Genomic DNA, 5,143 nt, shown 5'->3' on the forward strand with positions numbered 1-5,143 from the left:
GTGAACGATCCCTCGTTGCATCCCTGTGTTCCTCGTCGTCGCTTCCTTTGGGTGTGTCCACCATGTATACATCATGAGATGAGGTGGATGTCCAATGCCTTATAGGCGTTGGTTCATGTTCATCTCCTACATCGTCGTCCATACCGTTGATGTCTTCGGAGTCGAAGTCGAGCACGTCGTTTAAATTATCGACAGTGGCTACGAAGTGGGTGGTGGGTGGGCTTTGAATTTCTTCATCATCCGCATCCCAACCTTGTTGACCATAGTCCGGCCAGGGCTCTCCTGATAAAGAGAGAGACGTTAGTGAATTCAGAATATCGCCGAAGGGCGAGTGCTGAAAGATGTCCGCAGCGGTGAACTCCATGATCGGCACCCAATCGGGTTCGATCGGTAGGGGCGCGGAGGGCTCGGAGTCTGGAGAGGAGTCCAGCTCCTTGGAGTCACGGGCTTCGCAGAGAATAGGGCTGGTGTTCGGCTCGATCGCCGTAGAGATTGCAGCCCCCGAGGCGGTGTCCAACCGCCCATCCTCGATTGGCGCAGTTGGCTCCGAATTAAGAGTCAGAGCTGATGCGGGTGCGGCCTCCAGGGCACTGTTCGGCGGCAGAGCTAGATCATGCCCATCGTGACAGTGCGGCGCGCTCGGCTGCGGCTCGAATCCGTCGAAGATCAAGTCTCAGCGGAGGTCCGCTTTGTAGTTTAAACTTTCAAATCTGACCTGACGGCCAGGGGCGTAGCTTTTGATCTGCTCCAGATGGCCAAGCGAATTGGCCCGCAGTGCAAAGCCGCCAAATACGAACATCTGTCCGGGGAGAAAAGTCTCATCCTGGATCGCATCATCGTTGATGATCGGAGGGGCCATCGGGCCTAAAAGTGACGACACAGAGGAACTCTCAATGAAAGCACCAATGTCGGTGTCAAAACCGGCGGATCTCGGGTAGGGGGTCCTGAACTGTGCGTCTAGGCGGATGGTAACATGAGGCAGGGGACACGATGTTTTACCCAGGTTCGGGCCCTCTTGATGGAGGTAAAACCCTACGTCCTGCTTGATTAATATTGATGATATGGGTAGTACAAGAGTAGATCTACCACGAGATCAGAGAGGCTAAACCCTAGAAGCTAGCCTATCGTATGATTGTTGTTCGTCCTACGGACTAAAACCCTCCGGTTTATATAGACACCGGAGAGGGCTAGGGTTACACAAAGTCGGTTACGATGGTAGGAGATCTACATATCCGTATCACCAAGCTTGCCTTCCACGCCAAGGAAAGTCCCTTCCGGACACGGGACGAAGTCTTCAATCTTGTATCTTCATAGTCCAGGAGTCCGGCCGAAGGTATAGTCCGGCTATCCGGACACCCCCTAATCCAGGACTCCCTCACCCGCCCTTAAATTTAGACTCCCGCCAGGGCCTTCTCACACACAAAGAACAGAAATCGCCATTGAGCTCCCACTCATTGTTCCCCACGAAAAATCAGATTACAGGAGGACCAACTGCTCCAGGCGATGGGATTCACCAGGGAATTCATGGAGGTGCAGGCCCACCGCAACACAAAGTTGCACGTGATCCACACCAACGACTTGTACAAGGCGGCGACCACCATTGAGCAGTTTGAGCGACACCTCCAGTTCGAGCGCCACAAGATCGTCGGACTTGATGTGAAGTACACCAACGACCATGGCGAAGATCAGAAACCCGCCCTCGTCTAGCTCTCCATCCGCAAGGATCATCCGGTGCTGCTCTTCCAACTGAGCGCGGCCGACAAGAACTGCACCAAGTTTGACAACTTCCTCGCGGACCCCAGGTACATGTTTGTTGGCTTCTCCATCGACGGCGACAAAGAGATGCTCGGACGCGTCGGACTGGAGATCGCCCACTTCATCGACATCTAGAAGGAATGGAGGGTGCCTACAGCTACCAAGCCTCTGGACTCCCTTGGGGACGTCTCAGGCATCCTTGTGCATGATGTAGAGCTCACCAACGCATAACACAGCCGCTGGGTGTGCATGCCCCTGTCCATGAGGCACATCGAGTATGCGGCAAAGGACGCTTACGCTGCGTACGAGATATGGAGCCGCCTCAGCATCATCCAGTAAGGGCTTCGCCGGGTAAAACCCGACAAGGAGCAGATCAGGAAGCGCGCTAGGTCTTGTGGCGACTACTACTATTGAAGCAGATGGTCCCGGCAAACAAAATTATCTAGAATATTCTAGATTTCTCATTGGATTTGATTTCCCTCAAGACTGCCTTTTGCTTGTTATAAATTTAGGTTTTCTTGTGCCGTAGTCAACCTTGTAGTTTGCTTGCAGTTTACATGTCTTTTGCACAAGTTTATTTCCAGTGCACCACAATAGGCACTTATGTGCCTATGTGCCTCTGATACCAAGGGGACCATGCGTAACTTGGCTTCAAGTCATTTTACGCAACATTCTAGACGTCAACCAAAAGATTCACCTTCTCTCTGATATTTTCATTAATGAGGCCTAATGCCTTCGAAAACACATGGAGCTCATAGTCCATGCCCCCCACAATGAAAATGTGTTAGTGAAAGCTTCTTTAAAGTAGAGGCACACCTTCACGTCCTTGCATAACGATCATTTTCGCATCCGTACCTCCCTTGAAATCACGTCTCCGTGCCTTCAGTTAGTTACATGCATGCCTCTACGTCGGGTAACACCGTGCCTCTCTCGGGCGTAACATGTTAAGAAAGTTGCTGACAACAAAAACATAAGCAAACCGAGCATTACGTCCACCCCACTGGCACTAAACGTGACGTCATCGAAAACGCAGAGGCAGGAGCGTGCCTTACAGCCAGCTTCTGACGTATCGGGTCTGTGAAGATTTGCTTCCTTCTTAATATAGGACGTGACTATCGCAGACGCAAAGGCTCCATCCTTCACCTCCGTGCCTCAACAAGAACGACGATCGTGCTTGTAACAGTAAAGTGTATAGATGATACATTAAGGAGACATTAGGGACCACCTTGCACCTATTTCATACGTGACCGTGCCCGTTCCGTCGGCACATTCATGCCTCTCACAAAAGTAATTGCCGTGCCTCTGCCACACAACATATAAGTGAAAAACAATTCTTTATACACTTATAAAACCCGGAATGTCCTGGATAAATGTCGAATCCCATCTTGCGGTAAAACCATGCAAGACGGTGCTTCTCAGAAGCACACCTGTGGCTTTTTTGTGCATGTTGTTGAGTGCCTCTCTAGAATCTAACCATGTTGAAACCATATTCAAATCTAACCACACTGAAATTTCTAGAGTCAAATATATGACCTAGTTGAGACGTTTATTTTGCACTTGAATCTGCAATCTATAATAAAACAATACATTGTAATAAAACATATGCCTTCCGACCAAAATATGGTACTTAAAACTGCAATTTGTAATAAAACATACACCGTCCAAAATAAATGTGTCAACTTTGCAGTACAATTCACATTGTACTAGTTAGTATAGCGTTTGACATGGTGTTTGACATGGAAACGAAACTGTCTCCGTTCTGACAACAACGATTGCTTGACATTGTTCAACCTTTACAGACACACAAAACATGAAAAGCATAAAAAGCAAACATCTACCAACAAAACTACACTACTCCCCGTCGTCGGAGATGTCCACTATCTCCATTCTGACATCGACGTCGTTGTCCTCCGCCTCCTGCTCCACATCCATCTCGTCGAAGAGCACATCGGTCTTCGCCTGCTCTTCCCGGAGGAAGCGCCGGTTGGACTCCACATACGCCTCATCTTGGATGGACTCCAGGATAGCGGTCTGCTCCGCCATCAAGGCCGACTCACCGAGATAGAACTCTGCCTCGTCTTCCTCGTCACCCCACTCCTCGTTGTCCTCGTCTTCCTCGTCACCAGCCTCCTCGTCGTCCTCGTCATCTCCCTCCTCGTCGTCCTCGTCCACGCCTTCCTCATCGTCCTCGTCATCCTCGTCCAAGCCTTCCTCGACGTCCTCGTCATCCTCGTCCACGCCTTCCTCGTCGTCCTCGTCCACACCTTCCTCGTCATCCTCCTCATCTTCGTCCATGCCTTCCTCGTCGTCCTTGTTATCCTTGTCCACGCCTTCCTCGTCGTCCTCGTCCACACCTTCCTCGTCATCCTCCTCATCCTCGTCCATGCCTTCCTCGTCGTCCTCGTCATCCTCGTCCACGCCTTCCACGTCGTCTTCCTCATCCTTGTCACCCCCCCCCTCTTCCTCCATCACATCTCCCCCAACTGGATCAACTCCCTGCATGACCTCCGACGGATCCCCCTCCACTTCCTCCACCTCCCCAATCTCCTCCGGCCCCGGCGAGTCCGGAGACATGCCCTCTACGACCCGAGCGGCGCGCCTCAAACGGATGTCCTCCTGCACCTGAAAGCGATGATCGGGAGTAAGCATCGCATAAGTAGTTATCTTGTGCCGAACCATGGCGGGGAACATCACAAACGAAAAGAGGAAGATGGGTGATTTCCTAAGATTGCCGGCGAAAGAGGGAGAAGCAGGATGATGTCTAGTGGTGGTGGACGCCGCTCGGCTTAAATAACTGCTTCTTAACCTCGGGCGACGGAACGGTGACACGCGGTGTTCACTTCACCGACGGATGAGACAGCCGTCGGTCCTTTTGGATTCCGCAGCGCCGACACGTGGCGTTCACTCTATTAAATACCTCCACCTCCTCCAGAACGGCGTCACCGGAGGAAACGCACGTCGGACCCTTGGGTTTCCGGAGCGGTGTTCACACCGAATACGAGGGGACGCCCGTCGAACGGTGGGGTTTCTGCAATCAACACGCGAATGTGACTCCATGTAACACATATAGTTGTGCCTTTCAGTGCGAACAATTCAACAGAATCATTTGGAACACCAAGACAAACTAACGTCACTCTACACAATGCGACTCCATGCCTTCCTGGGACCCATAGCCGTGCGAAGAATATACCACACCAGTGTCTCTCGAATATGCCATTCCATGCTTCACAGAGTAAACAGTGGGTATTCACATCTGAACCAATTCCGCTGGGTCTCCCCAATTAAAGAACCTTTGTGCATTGAACGGCGGTGCCTCTCCGTCTGATCGAGTCGACGGAATCATTCGGAACACAAACACATGGGAGCGTGACTCTACGTTATAGGGCAG

Source organism: Triticum aestivum, chromosome 2A (assembly GCF_018294505.1).
Source record: "Triticum aestivum cultivar Chinese Spring chromosome 2A, IWGSC CS RefSeq v2.1, whole genome shotgun sequence".
NCBI lineage: Eukaryota > Viridiplantae > Streptophyta > Magnoliopsida > Poales > Poaceae > Triticum > Triticum aestivum.